We start from the raw sequence: 20,636 nt of genomic DNA, 5'->3' as shown, positions 1-20,636 counted from the left end.
TGAGCCCAGTACTGAGCCTGAAAAGCGTTTCCAACCCCACTTACAAGTGAAACTTGCTAAAATGTGCCTCTCTGCTCTTCACTGAAAAGCTTGGTTCTGCAGACATTTTTAGCATACGTTTGCTCCTGCTGGGTCAGCCGAGCAGCAAATTTCTACTTAACCACCTGCTATCATGAGAGACATCAGGGCTGCATCTTTTGAGCCCAGTACTGAGCCTGAAAAACGTTTCCAACCCCACTTACAAGTGAAACTTGCTAAAATGTGCCTCTCTGCTCTTCACTCAAAAACGTGGTTCTGCATACATTTTTAGCATACGTTTGCTCCTGCTGGTTCAGCCGAGCAGCAAATTTCTACTTAACCACCTGCTATCATGAGAGACATCAGGGCTGCATCTTTTGAGCCCAGTACTGAGCCTGAAAAACGTTTCCAACCCCACTTACAAGTGAAACTTGCTAAAATGTGCCTCTCTGCTCTTCACTCAAAAACGTGGTTCTGCATACATTTTTAGCATACGTTTGCTCCTGCTGGGTCAGCCGAGCAGCAAATTTCTACTTAACCACCTGCTATCATGAGAGACATCAGGGCTGCATCTTTTGAGCCCAGTACTGAGCCTGAAAAGCGTTTCCAACCCCATTTACAAGTGAAACTGCTAAAATGTGCCTCTCTGCTCTTCACTGAAAAAGCTTGGTTCTGCATACATTTTTAGCATACGTTTGCTCCTGCTGGGTCAGCCGAGCAGCGAATTTCTAATTAACCACCTGCTATCATGATAGACATCAGGGCTGCATCTTTTGAGCCCAGTACTGAGCCTGAAAAGCGTTTCCAACCCCACTTACAAGTGAAACTTGCTAAAATGTGCCAGGCTGCTCTTGACTGAAAAGCTTGGTTCTGCATACATTTTTAGCATACGTTTGCTCCTGTTGGGTCAGCCGAGCAGCAAATTTCTACTTAACCACCTGCTGTCATGAGAGACATCAGGGCTGCATCTTTTGAGCCCAGTACTGAGCCTGAAAAGTGTTTCCAACCCCACTTACAAGTGAAACTTGCTAAAATGTGCCTGGATGCTCTTCACTGAAAAGCTTGGTTCTGCATACATTTTTAGCATACGTTTGCTCCTGCTGGGTCAGCCGAGCAGCGAATTTCTAATTAACCACCTGCTATCATGAGAGACATCAGGGCTGCATCTTTTGAGCCCAGTACTGAGCCTGAAAAGCGTTTCCAACCCCACTTACAAGCGAAACTTGCTAAAATGTGCCTCTCTGCTCTTCACTGAAAAGCTTGGTTCTGCATACATTTTTAGCATACGTTTGCTCCTGTTGGGTCAGCCGAGCAGCGAATTTCTAATTAACCACCTGCTATCATGAGAGACATCAGGGCTGCATCTTTTGAGCCTAGTAATGAGCCTGAAAAGCAATTCCAACCCCACTTACAAGTGAAACTTGCTATAATGTGCCTGGCTGCTCTTCACTGAAAAGCTTGGTTCTCCATACATTTTTAGCATACGTTTGCTCCTGCTGGGTCAGCCGAGCAGCAAATTTCTACTTAACCACCTGCTATCATGATAGACATCAGGGCTGCATCTTTAGAGCCCAGTACTGAGCCTGAAAAGCAATTCCAACCCCACTTACAAGTGAAACTTGCTAAAATGTGCCTGGCTGCTCTTCACTGAAAAGCTGGTTCTGCAATATTTTTAGCATACGTTTGCTTCTGCTGGGTCAGCCGAGCAGCAAATTTCTAATTAACCACCTGCTATCATGAGAGACATCAGGGCTGCATCTTTTGAGCCCAGTACTGAGCCTGAAAAGCGTTTCCAACCCCACTTACAAGTGAAACTTGCTAAAATGTGCCTGGCTGCTCTTCACTGAAAAGCTAGTTCTGCAACATTTTTAGAATACGTTTGCTTCTGCTGGGTCAGCCGAGCAGCAAATTTCTACTTAACCACCTGCTATCATGAGAGACATCAGGGCTGCATCTTTTGAGCCCAGTACTGAGCCTGAAAAGCGTTTCCAACCCCACTTACAAGTGAAACTTGCTAAAATGTGCCTCTATGCTCTTCACTGAAAAGCTTGGTTCTGCATACATTTTTAGCATACGTTTGCTCCTGCTGGGTCAGCCGAGCAGCGAATTTCTAATTAACCACCTGCTATCATGAGAGACATCAGGTCTGCATCTTTTGAGCCCAGTACTGAGCCTGAAAAGCATTTCCAACCACACTTACAAGTGAAACTTGCTAAAATGTGCCTGGCTGCTCTTCACTGAAAAGCTGGTTCTGAATAAATTTTTGGCCTACGTTTGCTCCTGCTGGGTCAGCCGAGCAGCAAATTTCTACTTAACCACCTGCTATCATGAGAGACATCAGGGCTGCATCTTTTGAGCCCAGTAATGAGCCTGAAAAGCAATTCCAACCCCACTTACAAGTGAAACTTGCTAAAATGTGCCTCTCTGCTCTTCACTGAAAAGCTTGGTTCTGCAATATTTTTAGCATACGTTTGCTTCTGCTGGGTCAGCCGAGCAGCAAATTTCTACTTAACCACCTGCTATCATGAGAGACATCAGGGCTGCATCTTTTGAGCCCAGTAATGAGCCTGAAAAGCAATTCCAACCCCACTTACAAGTGAAACTTGCTAAAATGTGCCTCTCTGCTCTTCACTGAAAAGCTTGGTTCTGCAATATTTTTAGCATACGTTTGCTTCTGCTGGGTCAGCCGAGCAGCAAATTTCTAATTAACCACCTGCTATCATGAGAGACATCAGGGCTGCATCTTTTGAGCCCAGTACTGAGCCTGAAAAGCGTTTCCAACCCCACTTACAAGTGAAACTTGCTAAAATGTGCCTGGCTGCTCTTCATTGAAAAGCTAGTTCTGCAACATTTTTAGAATACGTTTGCTTCTGCTGGGTCAGCCGAGCAGCAAATTTCTACTTAACCACCTGCTATCATGAGAGACATCAGGGCTGCATCTTTTGAGCCCAGTACTGAGCCTGAAAAGCGTTTCCAACCCGACTTACAAGTGAAACTTGCTAAAATGTGCCTCTCTGCTCGTCACTGAAAAGCTTGGTTCTGCATACATTTTTAGCATACGTTTGCTCCTGCCGGGTCAGCCGAGCGGTGAATTTCTAATTAACCACCTGCTATCATGAGAGACATCAGGGCTGCATCTTTTGAGCCCAGTACTGAGCCTGAAAAGCGTTTCCAACCCCACTTACAAGTAAAACTTGCTAAAATGTGCCTCTCTGCTCTTCACTGAAAAGCTTGGTTCTGCATACATTTTTAGCATACGTTTGCTCCTGTTGGGTCAGCCGAGCAGCGAATTTCTAATTAACCACCTGCTATCATGAGAGACATCAGGGCTGCATCTTTTGAGCCTAGTAATGAGCCTGAAAAGCAATTCCAACCCCACTTACAAGTGAAACTTGCTATAATGTGCCTGGCTGCTCTTCACTGAAAAGCTTGGTTCTCCATACATTTTTAGCATACGTTTGCTCCTGCTGGGTCAGCCGAGCAGCAAATTTCTACTTAACCACCTGCTATCATGATAGACATCAGGGCTGCATCTTTTGAGCCCAGTACTGAGCCTGAAAAGCGTTTCCAACCCCACTTACAAGTGAAACTTGCTATAATGTGCCTGGCTGCTCTTCACTGAAAAGCTTGGTTCTGCAACATTTTTAGCATACGTTTGCTCCTGCTGGGTCAGCCGAGCAGAAAATTTCTACTTAACCACCTGCTATCATGAGAGACATCAGGGCTGCATCTTTTGAGCCCAGTACTGAGCCTGAAAAGTGTTTCCAACCCCACTTACAAGTGAAACTTGCTAAAATGTGCCTCTCTGCTCTTCACTGAAAAGCTTGGATCTGTATACATTTTTAGCATACGTTTGCTCCTGCTGGGTCAGCCGAGCAGCAAATTTCTACTTTACCACCTGCTATCATGAGAGACATCAGGGCTGCATCTTTAGAGCCCAGTACTGAGCCTGAAAAGCAATTCTAACCCCACTTACAAGTGAAACTTGCAAAAATGTGCCTGGCTGCTCTTCACTGAAAAGCTGGTTCTGCAATATTTTTAGCATACGTTTGCTTCTGCTGGGTCAGCCGAGCAGCAAATTTCTAATTAACCACCTGCTATCATGAGAGACATCAGGGCTGCATCTTTTGAGCCCAGTACTGAGCCTGAAAAGCGTTTCCAACCCCACTTACAAGTGAAACTTGCTAAAATGTGCCTGGCTGCTCTTCACTGAAAAGCTGGTTCTGCAACATTTTTAGAATACGTTTGCTTCTGCTGGGTCAGCCGAGCAGCAAATTTCTACTTAACCACCTGCTATCATGAGAGACATCAGGGCTGCATCTTTTGAGCCCAGTACTGAGCCTGAAAAGTGTTTCCAACCCCACTTACAAGTGAAACTTGCTAAAATGTGCCTCTATGCTCTTCACTGAAAAGCTTGGTTCTGCATACATTTTTAGCATACGTTTGCTCCTGCTGGGTCAGCCGAGCAGCAAATTTCTACTTAACCACCTGCTATCATGATAGACATCAGGGCTGCATCTTTTGAGCCCAGTACTGAGCCTGAAAAGCGTTTCCAACCCCACTTACAAGTGAAACTTGCTAAAATGTGCCTCTATGCTCTTCACTGAAAAGCTTGGTTCTGCATACATTTTTAGCATACGTTTGCTCCTGCTGGGTCAGCCGAGCAGCGAATTTCTAATTAACCACCTGCTATCATGAGAGACATCAGGTCTGCATCTTTTGAGCCCAGTACTGAGCCTGAAAAGCATTTCCAACCACACTTACAAGTGAAACTTGCTAAAATGTGCCTGGCTGCTCTTCACTGAAAAGCTGGTTCTGAATAAATTTTTGGCCTACGTTTGCTCCTGCTGGGTCAGCCGAGCAGCAAATTTCTACTTAACCACCTGCTATCATGAGAGACATCAGGGCTGCATCTTTTGAGCCCAGTAATGAGCCTGAAAAGCAATTCCAACCCCACTTACAAGTGAAACTTGCTAAAATGTGCCTCTCTGCTCTTCACTGAAAAGCTTGGTTCTGCAATATTTTTAGCATACGTTTGCTTCTGCTGGGTCAGCCGAGCAGCAAATTTCTAATTAACCACCTGCTATCATGAGAGACATCAGGGCTGCATCTTTTGAGCCCAGTACTGAGCCTGAAAAGCGTTTCCAACCCCACTTACAAGTGAAACTTGCTAAAATGTGCCTGGCTGCTCTTCACTGAAAAGCTAGTTCTGCAACATTTTTAGAATACGTTTGCTTCTGCTGGGTCAGCCGAGCAGCAAATTTCTACTTAACCACCTGCTATCATGAGAGACATCAGGGCTGCATCTTTTGAGCCCAGTACTGAGCCTGAAAAGCGTTTCCAACCCGACTTACAAGTGAAACTTGCTAAAATGTGCCTCTCTGCTCGTCACTGAAAAGCTTGGTTCTGCATACATTTTTAGCATACGTTTGCTCCTGTTGGGTCAGCCGAGCAGCGAATTTCTAATTAACCACCTGCTATCATGAGAGACATCAGGGCTGCATCTTTTGAGCCTAGTAATGAGCCTGAAAAGCAATTCCAACCCCACTTACAAGTGAAACTTGCTATAATGTGCCTGGCTGCTCTTCACTGAAAAGCTTGGTTCTCCATACATTTTTAGCATACGTTTGCTCCTGCTGGGTCAGCCGAGCAGCAAATTTCTACTTAACCACCTGCTATCATGATAGACATCAGGGCTGCATCTTTTGAGCCCAGTACTGAGCCTGAAAAGCGTTTCCAACCCCACTTACAAGTGAAACTTGCTATAATGTGCCTGGCTGCTCTTCACTGAAAAGCTTGGTTCTGCAACATTTTTAGCATACGTTTGCTCCTGCTGGGTCAGCCGAGCAGAAAATTTCTACTTAACCACCTGCTATCATGAGAGACATCAGGGCTGCATCTTTTGAGCCCAGTACTGAGCCTGAAAAGTGTTTCCAACCCCACTTACAAGTGAAACTTGCTAAAATGTGCCTCTCTGCTCTTCACTGAAAAGCTTGGATCTGTATACATTTTTAGCATACGTTTGCTCCTGCTGGGTCAGCCGAGCAGCAAATTTCTACTTTACCACCTGCTATCATGAGAGACATCAGGGCTGCATCTTTAGAGCCCAGTACTGAGCCTGAAAAGCAATTCCAACCCCACTTACAAGTGAAACTTGCAAAAATGTGCCTGGCTGCTCTTCACTGAAAAGCTGGTTCTGCAATATTTTTAGCATACGTTTGCTTCTGCTGGGTCAGCCGAGCAGCAAATTTCTAATTAACCACCTGCTATCATGAGAGACATCAGGGCTGCATCTTTTGAGCCCAGTACTGAGCCTGAAAAGCGTTTCCAACCCCACTTACAAGTGAAACTTGCTAAAATGTGCCTGGCTGCTCTTCACTGAAAAGCTGGTTCTGCAACATTTTTAGAATACGTTTGCTTCTGCTGGGTCAGCCGAGCAGCAAATTTCTACTTAACCACCTGCTATCATGAGAGACATCAGGGCTGCATCTTTTGAGCCCAGTAATGAGCCTGAAAAGCAATTCCAACCCCACTTACAAGTGAAACTTGCTAAAATGTGCCTCTCTGCTCTTCACTGAAAAGCTTGGTTCTCCATACATTTTTAGCATACGTTTGCTCCTGCTGGGTCAGCCGAGCAGCAAATTTCTACTTAACCACCTGCTATCATGATAGACATCAGGGCTGCATCTTTTGAGCCCAGTACTGAGCCTGAAAAGCGTTTCCAACCCCACTTACAAGTGAAACTTGCTAAAATGTGCCTCTCTGCTCTTCACTGAAAAGCTTGGTTCTGCAGACATTTTTAGCATACGTTTGCTCCTGCTGGGTCAGCCGAGCAGCAAATTTCTACTTAACCACCTGCTATCATGAGAGACATCAGGGCTGCATCTTTTGAGCCCAGTACTGAGCCTGAAAAACGTTTCCAACCCCACTTACAAGTGAAACTTGCTAAAATGTGCCTCTCTGCTCTTCACTCAAAAACGTGGTTCTGCATACATTTTTAGCATACGTTTGCTCCTGCTGGTTCAGCCGAGCAGCAAATTTCTACTTAACCACCTGCTATCATGAGAGACATCAGGGCTGCATCTTTTGAGCCCAGTACTGAGCCTGAAAAACGTTTCCAACCCCACTTACAAGTGAAACTTGCTAAAATGTGCCTCTCTGCTCTTCACTCAAAAACGTGGTTCTGCATACATTTTTAGCATACGTTTGCTCCTGCTGGGTCAGCCGAGCAGCAAATTTCTACTTAACCACCTGCTATCATGAGAGACATCAGGGCTGCATCTTTTGAGCCCAGTACTGAGCCTGAAAAGCGTTTCCAACCCCATTTACAAGTGAAACTGCTAAAATGTGCCTCTCTGCTCTTCACTGAAAAAGCTTGGTTCTGCATACATTTTTAGCATACGTTTGCTCCTGCTGGGTCAGCCGAGCAGCGAATTTCTAATTAACCACCTGCTATCATGATAGACATCAGGGCTGCATCTTTTGAGCCCAGTACTGAGCCTGAAAAGCGTTTCCAACCCCACTTACAAGTGAAACTTGCTAAAATGTGCCAGGCTGCTCTTGACTGAAAAGCTTGGTTCTGCATACATTTTTAGCATACGTTTGCTCCTGTTGGGTCAGCCGAGCAGCAAATTTCTACTTAACCACCTGCTGTCATGAGAGACATCAGGGCTGCATCTTTTGAGCCCAGTACTGAGCCTGAAAAGTGTTTCCAACCCCACTTACAAGTGAAACTTGCTAAAATGTGCCTGGATGCTCTTCACTGAAAAGCTTGGTTCTGCATACATTTTTAGCATACGTTTGCTCCTGCTGGGTCAGCCGAGTAGCGAATTTCTAATTAACCACCTGCTATCATGAGAGACATCAGGGCTGCATCTTTTGAGCCCAGTACTGAGCCTGAAAAGCGTTTCCAACCCCACTTACAAGCGAAACTTGCTAAAATGTGCCTCTCTGCTCTTCACTGAAAAGCTTGGTTCTGCATACATTTTTAGCATACGTTTGCTCCTGTTGGGTCAGCCGAGCAGCGAATTTCTAATTAACCACCTGCTATCATGAGAGACATCAGGGCTGCATCTTTTGAGCCTAGTAATGAGCCTGAAAAGCAATTCCAACCCCACTTACAAGTGAAACTTGCTATAATGTGCCTGGCTGCTCTTCACTGAAAAGCTTGGTTCTCCATACATTTTTAGCATACGTTTGCTCCTGCTGGGTCAGCCGAGCAGCAAATTTCTACTTAACCACCTGCTATCATGATAGACATCAGGGCTGCATCTTTAGAGCCCAGTACTGAGCCTGAAAAGCAATTCCAACCCCACTTACAAGTGAAACTTGCTAAAATGTGCCTGGCTGCTCTTCACTGAAAAGCTGGTTCTGCAATATTTTTAGCATACGTTTGCTTCTGCTGGGTCAGCCGAGCAGCAAATTTCTAATTAACCACCTGCTATCATGAGAGACATCAGGGCTGCATCTTTTGAGCCCAGTACTGAGCCTGAAAAGCGTTTCCAACCCCACTTACAAGTGAAACTTGCTAAAATGTGCCTGGCTGCTCTTCACTGAAAAGCTAGTTCTGCAACATTTTTAGAATACGTTTGCTTCTGCTGGGTCAGCCGAGCAGCAAATTTCTACTTAACCACCTGCTATCATGAGAGACATCAGGGCTGCATCTTTTGAGCCCAGTACTGAGCCTGAAAAGCGTTTCCAACCCCACTTACAAGTGAAACTTGCTAAAATGTGCCTCTATGCTCTTCACTGAAAAGCTTGGTTCTGCATACATTTTTAGCATACGTTTGCTCCTGCTGGGTCAGCCGAGCAGCGAATTTCTAATTAACCACCTGCTATCATGAGAGACATCAGGTCTGCATCTTTTGAGCCCAGTACTGAGCCTGAAAAGCATTTCCAACCACACTTACAAGTGAAACTTGCTAAAATGTGCCTGGCTGCTCTTCACTGAAAAGCTGGTTCTGAATAAATTTTTGGCCTACGTTTGCTCCTGCTGGGTCAGCCGAGCAGCAAATTTCTACTTAACCACCTGCTATCATGAGAGACATCAGGGCTGCATCTTTTGAGCCCAGTAATGAGCCTGAAAAGCAATTCCAACCCCACTTACAAGTGAAACTTGCTAAAATGTGCCTCTCTGCTCTTCACTGAAAAGCTTGGTTCTGCAATATTTTTAGCATACGTTTGCTTCTGCTGGGTCAGCCGAGCAGCAAATTTCTAATTAACCACCTGCTATCATGAGAGACATCAGGGCTGCATCTTTTGAGCCCAGTACTGAGCCTGAAAAGCGTTTCCAACCCCACTTACAAGTGAAACTTGCTAAAATGTGCCTGGCTGCTCTTCACTGAAAAGCTAGTTCTGCAACATTTTTAGAATACGTTTGCTTCTGCTGGGTCAGCCGAGCAGCAAATTTCTACTTAACCACCTGCTATCATGAGAGACATCAGGGCTGCATCTTTTGAGCCCAGTACTGAGCCTGAAAAGCGTTTCCAACCCGACTTACAAGTGAAACTTGCTAAAATGTGCCTCTCTGCTCGTCACTGAAAAGCTTGGTTCTGCATACATTTTTAGCATACGTTTGCTCCTGCCGGGTCAGCCGAGCGGTGAATTTCTAATTAACCACCTGCTATCATGAGAGACATCAGGGCTGCATCTTTTGAGCCCAGTACTGAGCCTGAAAAGCGTTTCCAACCCCACTTACAAGTAAAACTTGCTAAAATGTGCCTCTCTGCTCTTCACTGAAAAGCTTGGTTCTGCATACATTTTTAGCATACGTTTGCTCCTGTTGGGTCAGCCGAGCAGCGAATTTCTAATTAACCACCTGCTATCATGAGAGACATCAGGGCTGCATCTTTTGAGCCTAGTAATGAGCCTGAAAAGCAATTCCAACCCCACTTACAAGTGAAACTTGCTATAATGTGCCTGGCTGCTCTTCACTGAAAAGCTTGGTTCTCCATACATTTTTAGCATACGTTTGCTCCTGCTGGGTCAGCCGAGCAGCAAATTTCTACTTAACCACCTGCTATCATGATAGACATCAGGGCTGCATCTTTTGAGCCCAGTACTGAGCCTGAAAAGCGTTTCCAACCCCACTTACAAGTGAAACTTGCTATAATGTGCCTGGCTGCTCTTCACTGAAAAGCTTGGTTCTGCAACATTTTTAGCATACGTTTGCTCCTGCTGGGTCAGCCGAGCAGAACATTTCTACTTAACCACCTGCTATCATGAGAGACATCAGGGCTGCATCTTTTGAGCCCAGTACTGAGCCTGAAAAGTGTTTCCAACCCCACTTACAAGTGAAACTTGCTAAAATGTGCCTCTCTGCTCTTCACTGAAAAGCTTGGATCTGTATACATTTTTAGCATACGTTTGCTCCTGCTGGGTCAGCCGAGCAGCAAATTTCTACTTTACCACCTGCTATCATGAGAGACATCAGGGCTGCATCTTTAGAGCCCAGTACTGAGCCTGAAAAGCAATTCCAACCCCACTTACAAGTGAAACTTGCAAAAATGTGCCTGGCTGCTCTTCACTGAAAAGCTGGTTCTGCAATATTTTTAGCATACGTTTGCTTCTGCTGGGTCAGCCGAGCAGCAAATTTCTAATTAACCACCTGCTATCATGAGAGACATCAGGGCTGCATCTTTTGAGCCCAGTACTGAGCCTGAAAAGTGTTTCCAACCCCACTTACAAGTGAAACTTGCTAAAATGTGCCTCTATGCTCTTCACTGAAAAGCTTGGTTCTGCATACATTTTTAGCATACGTTTGCTCCTGCTGGGTCAGCCGAGCAGCAAATTTCTACTTAACCACCTGCTATCATGATAGACATCAGGGCTGCATCTTTTGAGCCCAGTACTGAGCCTGAAAAGCGTTTCCAACCCCACTTACAAGTGAAACTTGCTAAAATGTGCCTCTATGCTCTTCACTGAAAAGCTTGGTTCTGCATACATTTTTAGCATACGTTTGCTCCTGCTGGGTCAGCCGAGCAGCGAATTTCTAATTAACCACCTGCTATCATGAGAGACATCAGGTCTGCATCTTTTGAGCCCAGTACTGAGCCTGAAAAGCATTTCCAACCACACTTACAAGTGAAACTTGCTAAAATGTGCCTGGCTGCTCTTCACTGAAAAGCTGGTTCTGAATAAATTTTTGGCCTACGTTTGCTCCTGCTGGGTCAGCCGAGCAGCAAATTTCTACTTAACCACCTGCTATCATGAGAGACATCAGGGCTGCATCTTTTGAGCCCAGTAATGAGCCTGAAAAGCAATTCCAACCCCACTTACAAGTGAAACTTGCTAAAATGTGCCTCTCTGCTCTTCACTGAAAAGCTTGGTTCTGCAATATTTTTAGCATACGTTTGCTTCTGCTGGGTCAGCCGAGCAGCAAATTTCTAATTAACCACCTGCTATCATGAGAGACATCAGGGCTGCATCTTTTGAGCCCAGTACTGAGCCTGAAAAGCGTTTCCAACCCCACTTACAAGTGAAACTTGCTAAAATGTGCCTGGCTGCTCTTCACTGAAAAGCTAGTTCTGCAACATTTTTAGAATACGTTTGCTTCTGCTGGGTCAGCCGAGCAGCAAATTTCTACTTAACCACCTGCTATCATGAGAGACATCAGGGCTGCATCTTTTGAGCCCAGTACTGAGCCTGAAAAGCGTTTCCAACCCGACTTACAAGTGAAACTTGCTAAAATGTGCCTCTCTGCTCGTCACTGAAAAGCTTGGTTCTGCATACATTTTTAGCATACGTTTGCTCCTGCCGGGTCAGCCGAGCGGTGAATTTCTAATTAACCACCTGCTATCATGAGAGACATCAGGGCTGCATCTTTTGAGCCCAGTACTGAGCCTGAAAAGCGTTTCCAACCCCACTTACAAGTAAAACTTGCTAAAATGTGCCTCTCTGCTCTTCACTGAAAAGCTTGGTTCTGCATACATTTTTAGCATACGTTTGCTCCTGTTGGGTCAGCCGAGCAGCGAATTTCTAATTAACCACCTGCTATCATGAGAGACATCAGGGCTGCATCTTTTGAGCCTAGTAATGAGCCTGAAAAGCAATTCCAACCCCACTTACAAGTGAAACTTGCTATAATGTGCCTGGCTGCTCTTCACTGAAAAGCTTGGTTCTCCATACATTTTTAGCATACGTTTGCTCCTGCTGGGTCAGCCGAGCAGCAAATTTCTACTTAACCACCTGCTATCATGATAGACATCAGGGCTGCATCTTTTGAGCCCAGTACTGAGCCTGAAAAGCGTTTCCAACCCCACTTACAAGTGAAACTTGCTATAATGTGCCTGGCTGCTCTTCACTGAAAAGCTTGGTTCTGCAACATTTTTAGCATACGTTTGCTCCTGCTGGGTCAGCCGAGCAGAAAATTTCTACTTAACCACCTGCTATCATGAGAGACATCAGGGCTGCATCTTTTGAGCCCAGTACTGAGCCTGAAAAGTGTTTCCAACCCCACTTACAAGTGAAACTTGCTAAAATGTGCCTCTCTGCTCTTCACTGAAAAGCTTGGATCTGTATACATTTTTAGCATACGTTTGCTCCTGCTGGGTCAGCCGAGCAGCAAATTTCTACTTTACCACCTGCTATCATGAGAGACATCAGGGCTGCATCTTTTGAGCCCAGTACTGAGCCTGAAAAGCGTTTCCAACCCCACTTACAAGTGAAACTTGCTAAAATGTGCCTCTATGCTCTTCACTGAAAAGCTTGGTTCTGCATACATTTTTAGCATACGTTTGCTCCTGCTGGGTCAGCCGAGCAGCGAATTTCTAATTAACCACCTGCTATCATGAGAGACATCAGGTCTGCATCTTTTGAGCCCAGTACTGAGCCTGAAAAGCATTTCCAACCACACTTACAAGTGAAACTTGCTAAAATGTGCCTGGCTGCTCTTCACTGAAAAGCTGGTTCTGAATAAATTTTTGGCCTACGTTTGCTCCTGCTGGGTCAGCCGAGCAGCAAATTTCTACTTAACCACCTGCTATCATGAGAGACATCAGGGCTGCATCTTTTGAGCCCAGTAATGAGCCTGAAAAGCAATTCCAACCCCACTTACAAGTGAAACTTGCTAAAATGTGCCTCTCTGCTCTTCACTGAAAAGCTTGGTTCTGCAATATTTTTAGCATACGTTTGCTTCTGCTGGGTCAGCCGAGCAGCAAATTTCTAATTAACCACCTGCTATCATGAGAGACATCAGGGCTCCATCTTTTGAGCCCAGTACTGAGCCTGAAAAGCGTTTCCAACCCCACTTACAAGTGAAACTTGCTAAAATGTGCCTGGCTGCTCTTCACTGAAAAGCTAGTTCTGCAACATTTTTAGAATACGTTTGCTTCTGCTGGGTCAGCCGAGCAGCAAATTTCTACTTAACCACCTGCTATCATGAGAGACATCAGGGCTGCATCTTTTGAGCCCAGTACTGAGCCTGAAAAGCGTTTCCAACCCGACTTACAAGTGAAACTTGCTAAAATGTGCCTCTCTGCTCGTCACTGAAAAGCTTGGTTCTGCATACATTTTTAGCATACGTTTGCTCCTGCCGGGTCAGCCGAGCGGTGAATTTCTAATTAACCACCTGCTATCATGAGAGACATCAGGGCTGCATCTTTTGAGCCCAGTACTGAGCCTGAAAAGCGTTTCCAACCCCACTTACAAGTAAAACTTGCTAAAATGTGCCTCTCTGCTCTTCACTGAAAAGCTTGGTTCTGCATACATTTTTAGCATACGTTTGCTCCTGTTGGGTCAGCCGAGCAGCGAATTTCTAATTAACCACCTGCTATCATGAGAGACATCAGGGCTGCATCTTTTGAGCCTAGTAATGAGCCTGAAAAGCAATTCCAACCCCACTTACAAGTGAAACTTGCTATAATGTGCCTGGCTGCTCTTCACTGAAAAGCTTGGTTCTCCATACATTTTTAGCATACGTTTGCTCCTGCTGGGTCAGCCGAGCAGCAAATTTCTACTTAACCACCTGCTATCATGATAGACATCAGGGCTGCATCTTTTGAGCCCAGTACTGAGCCTGAAAAGCGTTTCCAACCCCACTTACAAGTGAAACTTGCTATAATGTGCCTGGCTGCTCTTCACTGAAAAGCTTGGTTCTGCAACATTTTTAGCATACGTTTGCTCCTGCTGGGTCAGCCGAGCAGAAAATTTCTACTTAACCACCTGCTATCATGAGAGACATCAGGGCTGCATCTTTTGAGCCCAGTACTGAGCCTGAAAAGTGTTTCCAACCCCACTTACAAGTGAAACTTGCTAAAATGTGCCTCTCTGCTCTTCACTGAAAAGCTTGGATCTGTATACATTTTTAGCATACGTTTGCTCCTGCTGGGTCAGCCGAGCAGCAAATTTCTACTTTACCACCTGCTATCATGAGAGACATCAGGGCTGCATCTTTAGAGCCCAGTACTGAGCCTGAAAAGCAATTCCAACCCCACTTACAAGTGAAACTTGCAAAAATGTGCCTGGCTGCTCTTCACTGAAAAGCTGGTTCTGCAATATTTTTAGCATACGTTTGCTTCTGCTGGGTCAGCCGAGCAGCAAATTTCTAATTAACCACCTGCTATCATGAGAGACATCAGGGCTGCATCTTTTGAGCCCAGTACTGAGCCTGAAAAGTGTTTCCAACCCCACTTACAAGTGAAACTTGCTAAAATGTGCCTCTATGCTCTTCACTGAAAAGCTTGGTTCTGCATACATTTTTAGCATACGTTTGCTCCTGCTGGGTCAGCCGAGCAGCAAATTTCTACTTAACCACCTGCTATCATGATAGACATCAGGGCTGCATCTTTTGAGCCCAGTACTGAGCCTGAAAAGCGTTTCCAACCCCACTTACAAGTGAAACTTGCTAAAATGTGCCTCTATGCTCTTCACTGAAAAGCTTGGTTCTGCATACATTTTTAGCATACGTTTGCTCCTGCTGGGTCAGCCGAGCAGCGAATTTCTAATTAACCACCTGCTATCATGAGAGACATCAGGTCTGCATCTTTTGAGCCCAGTACTGAGCCTGAAAAGCATTTCCAACCACACTTACAAGTGAAACTTGCTAAAATGTGCCTGGCTGCTCTTCACTGAAAAGCTGGTTCTGAATAAATTTTTGGCCTACGTTTGCTCCTGCTGGGTCAGCCGAGCAGCAAATTTCTACTTAACCACCTGCTATCATGAGAGACATCAGGGCTGCATCTTTTGAGCCCAGTAATGAGCCTGAAAAGCAATTCCAACCCCACTTACAAGTGAAACTTGCTAAAATGTGCCTCTCTGCTCTTCACTGAAAAGCTTGGTTCTGCAATATTTTTAGCATACGTTTGCTTCTGCTGGGTCAGCCGAGCAGCAAATTTCTAATTAACCACCTGCTATCATGAGAGACATCAGGGCTGCATCTTTTGAGCCCAGTACTGAGCCTGAAAAGCGTTTCCAACCCCACTTACAAGTGAAACTTGCTAAAATGTGCCTGGCTGCTCTTCACTGAAAAGCTAGTTCTGCAACATTTTTAGAATACGTTTGCTTCTGCTGGGTCAGCCGAGCAGCAAATTTCTACTTAACCACCTGCTATCATGAGAGACATCAGGGCTGCATCTTTTGAGCCCAGTACTGAGCCTGAAAAGCGTTTCCAACCCGACTTACAAGTGAAACTTGCTAAAATGTGCCTCTCTGCTCGTCACTGAAAAGCTTGGTTCTGCATACATTTTTAGCATACGTTTGCTCCTGCCGGGTCAGCCGAGCGGTGAATTTCTAATTAACCACCTGCTATCATGAGAGACATCAGGGCTGCATCTTTTGAGCCCAGTACTGAGCCTGAAAAGCGTTTCCAACCCCACTTACAAGTAAAACGTGCTAAAATGTGCCTCTCTGCTCTTCACTGAAAAGCTTGGTTCTGCATACATTTTTAGCATACGTTTGCTCCTGTTGGGTCAGCCGAGCAGCGAATTTCTAATTAACCACCTGCTATCATGAGAGACATCAGGGCTGCATCTTTTGAGCCTAGTAATGAGCCTGAAAAGCAATTCCAACCCCACTTACAAGTGAAACTTGCTATAATGTGCCTGGCTGCTCTTCACTGAAAAGCTTGGTTCTCCATACATTTTTAGCATACGTTTGCTCCTGCTGGGTCAGCCGAGCAGCAAATTTCTACTTAACCACCTGCTATCATGATAGACATCAGGGCTGCATCTTTTGAGCCCAGTACTGAGCCTGAAAAGCGTTTCCAACCCCACTTACAAGTGAAACTTGCTATAATGTGCCTGGCTGCTCTTCACTGAAAAGCTTGGTTCTGCAACATTTTTAGCATACGTTTGCTCCTGCTGGGTCAGCCGAGCAGAAAATTTCTACTTAACCACCTGCTATCATGAGAGACATCAGGGCTGCATCTTTTGAGCCCAGTACTGAGCCTGAAAAGTGTTTCCAACCCCACTTACAAGTGAAACTTGCTAAAATGTGCCTCTCTGCTCTTCACTGAAAAGCTTGGATCTGTATACATTTTTAGCATACGTTTGCTCCTGCTGGGTCAGCCGAGCAGCAAATTTCTACTTTACCACCTGCTATCATGAGAGACATCAGGGCTGCATCTTTAGAGCCCAGTACTGAGCCTGAAAAGCAATTCCAACCCCACTTACAAGTGAAACTTGCAAAAATGTGCCTGGCTGCTCTTCACTGAAAAGCTGGTTCTGCAATATTTTTAGCATACGTTTGCTTCTGCTGGGTCAGCCGAGCAGCAAATTTCTAATTAACCACCTGCTATCATGAGAGACATCAGGGCTGCATCTTTTGAGCCCAGTACTGAGCCTGAAAAGCGTTTCCAACCCCACTTACAAGTGAAACTTGCTAAAATGTGCCTGGCTGCTCTTCACTGAAAAGCTGGTTCTGCAACATTTTTAGAATACGTTTGCTTCTGCTGGGTCAGCCGAGCAGCAAATTTCTACTTAACCACCTGCTATCATGAGAGACATCAGGGCTGCATCTTTTGAGCCCAGTACTGAGCCTGAAAAGTGTTTCCAACCCCACTTACAAGTGAAACTTGCTAAAATGTGCCTCTATGCTCTTCACTGAAAAGCTTGGTTCTGCATACATTTTTAGCATACGTTTGCTCCTGCTGGGTCAGCCGAGCAGCAAATTTCTACTTAACCACCTGCTATCATGATAGACATCAGGGCTGCATCTTTTGAGCCCAGTACTGAGCCTGAAAAGCGTTTCCAACCCAACTTACAAGTGAAACTTGCTAAAATGTGCCTCTCTGCTCTTCACTGAAAAGCTTGGTTCTGTATACATTTTTAGCATACGTTTGCTCCTGCTGGGTCAGCCGAGCATCAAATTTCTACTTTACCACCTGCTATCATGAGAGACATCAGGGCTGCATCTTTAGAGCCCAGTACTGAGCCTGAAAAGCAATTCCAACCCCACTTACAAGTGAAACTTGCTAAAATGTGCCTGGCTGCTCTTCACTGAAAAGCTGGTTCTGCATACATTTTTGGCATACGTTTGCTCCTGCTGGGTCAGCCGAGCAGCGAATTTCTAATTAACCACCTGCTATCATGAGAGACATCAGGGCTGCATCTTTTGAGCCCAGTACTGAGCCTGAAAAGCGTTTCCAACCCCACTTACAAGTGAAACTTGCTAAAATGTGCCTCTATGCTCTTCACTGAAAAGCTTGGTTCTGCATACATTTTTAGCATACGTTTGCTCCTGCTGGGTCAGCCGAGCAGCGAATTTCTAATTAACCACCTGCTATCATGAGAGACATCAGGGCTGCATCTTTTGAGCCCAGTACTGAGCCTGAAAAGCATTTCCAACCCCACTTACAACTGAAACTTGCTAAAATGTGCCTGGCTGCTCTTCACTGAAAAGCTGGTTCTGCATACATTTTTGGCCTACGTTTGCTCCTGCTGGGTCAGCCGAGCAGCAAATTTCTACTTAACCACCTGCTATCATGAGAGACATCAGGGCTGCATCTTTTGAGCCCAGTAATGAGCCTGAAAAGCAATTCCAACCCCACTTACAAGTGAAACTTGCTAAAATGTGCCTCTCTGCTCTTCACTGAAAAGCTTGGTTCTCCATACATTTTTAGCATACGTTTGCTCCTGCTGGGTCAGCCGAGCAGCAAATTTCTACTTAACCACCTTGCTATCATGATAGACATCAGGGCTGCATCTTTTGAGCCCAGTACTGAGCCTGAAAAGCGTTTCCAACCCCACTTACAAGTGAAACTTGCCTAAATGTGCCTCTCTGCTCTTCACTGAAAAGCTTGGTTCTGCATACATTTTTAGCACACGTTTGCTTCTGCTGGGTCAGCCGAGCAGCAAATTTCTAATTAACCACCTGCTATCATGAGAGACATCAGGGCTGCATCTTTTGAGCCCAGTACTGAGCCTGAAAAGCGTTTCCAACCCCACTTACAAGTGAAACTTGCTAAAATGTGCCTCTCTGCTCTTCACTGAAAAGCTTGGTTCTGCAGACATTTTTAGCATACGTTTGCTCCTGCTGGGTCAGCCGAGCAGCAAATTTCTACTTAACCACCTGCTATCATGAGAGACATCAGGGCTGCATCTTTTGAGCCCAGTACTGAGCCTGAAAAGCATTTCCAACCCCACTTACAAGTGAAACTTGCTAAAATGTGCCTGGCTGCTCTTCACTGAAAAGCTGGTTCTGCAACATTTTTAGCATACGTTTGCTCCTGCTGGTTCAGCCGAGCAGCAAATTTCTACTTAACCACCTGCTATCATGAGAGACATCAGGGCTGCATCTTTTGAGCCCAGTACTGAGCCTGAAAAATGTTTCCAACCCCACTTACAAGTGAAACTTGCTAAAATGTTCCTCTCTGCTCTTCACTGAAAAGCTTGGTTCTGCATACATTTTTAGCATACCTTTGCTCCTGCTGGGTCAGCTGAGCAGCAAATTTCTACTTAACCACCTGCTATCATGAGAGACATCAGGGCTGCATCTTTTGAGCCCAGTACTGAGCCTGAAAAGCGTTTCCAACCCCACTTACAAGTGAAACTTGCTAAAATGTGCCTCTCTGCTCTTCACTGAAAAGCTTGGTTCTGCATACATTTTTAGCATACGTTTGCTCCTGCTGGGTCAGCCGAGCAGCGAATTTCTAATTAACCACCTGCTATCATGAGAGACATCAGGGCTGCATCTTTTGAGCCCAGTACTGAGCCTGAAAAGCGTTTCCAACCCCACTTACAAGTGAAACTTGCTAAAATGTGCCTCTCTGCTCTTCAGTGAAAAGCTGGTTCTGCATACATTTTTGGCATACGTTTGCTCCTGCTGGGTCAGCCGAGCAGCGAATTTCTAATTAACCACCTGCTATCATGAGAGACATCAGGGCTGCATCTTTTGAGCCCAGTACTGAGCCTGAAAAGCGTTTCCAACCCCACTTACAAGCGAAACTTGCTAAAATGTGCCTCTCTGCTCTTCACTGAAAAGCTTGGTTCTGCATACATTTTTAGCATACGTTTGCTCCTGCTGGGTCAGCCGAGCAGCGAATTTCTAATTAACCACCTGCTATCATGAGAGACATCAGGGCTGCATCTTTTGAGCCCAGTACTGAGCCTGAAAAGCGTTTCCAACCCCACTTACAAGCGAAACTTGCTAAAATGTGCCTCTCTGCTCTTCACTGAAAAGCTTGGTTCTGCATACATTTTTAGCATACGTTTGCTCCTGCTGGGTCAGCCGAGCAGCGAATTTCTAATTAACCACCTGCTATCATGAGAAACATCAGGGCTGCATCTTTTGAGCCCAGTACTGAGCCTGAAAAGCGTTTCCAACCCCACTTACAAGTGAAACTTGCTAAAATGTGCCTGGATGCTCTTCACTGAAAAGCTTGGTTCTGCATACATTTTTAGCATACGTTTGCTCCTGTTGGGTCAGCCGAGCAGCGAATTTCTAATTAACCACCTGCTATCATGAGAGACATCAGGGCTGCATCTTTTGAGCCCAGTACTGAGCCTGAAAAGCATTTCCAACCCCACTTACAAGTGAAACTTGCTAAAATGTGCCTCTCTGCTCTTCACTGAAAAGCTTGGATCTGTATACATTTTTAGCATACGTTTGCTCCTGCTGGGTCAGCCGAGCAGCAAATTTCTACTTTACCACCTGCTATCATGAGAGACATCAGGGCTGCATCTTTAGAGCCCAGTACTGAGCCTGAAAAGCGTTTCCAACCCCACTTACAAGTGAAACTTGCTAAAATGTGCCTGGCTGCTCTTCACTGAAAAGCTAGTTCTGCAACATTTTTAGAATACGTTTGCTTCTGCTGGGTCAGCCGAGCAGCAAATTTCTACTTAACCACCTGCTATCATGAGAGACATCAGGGCTGCATCTTTTGAGCCCAGTACTGAGCCTGAAAAGCGTTTCCAACCCCACTTACAAGTGAAACTTGCTAAAATGTGCCTGGCTGCTCTTCACTGAAAAGCTGGTTCTGCATAAATTTTTGGCCTACGTTTGCTCCTGCTGGGTCAGCCGAGCAGCAAATTTCTACTTAACCACCTGCTATCATGATAGACATCAGGGCTGCATCTTTTGGGCCCAGTACTGAGCCTGAAAAGCATTTCCAACCCCACTTACAAGTGAAACTTGCTAAAATGTGCCTGGCTGCTCTTCACTGAAAAGCTGGTTCTGCAACATTT

Source organism: Lissotriton helveticus, chromosome 2_1 (assembly GCF_964261635.1).
Source record: "Lissotriton helveticus chromosome 2_1, aLisHel1.1, whole genome shotgun sequence".
Taxonomy (NCBI): domain Eukaryota; kingdom Metazoa; phylum Chordata; class Amphibia; order Caudata; family Salamandridae; genus Lissotriton; species Lissotriton helveticus.
This window is presented reverse-complemented; position numbering follows the sequence as displayed.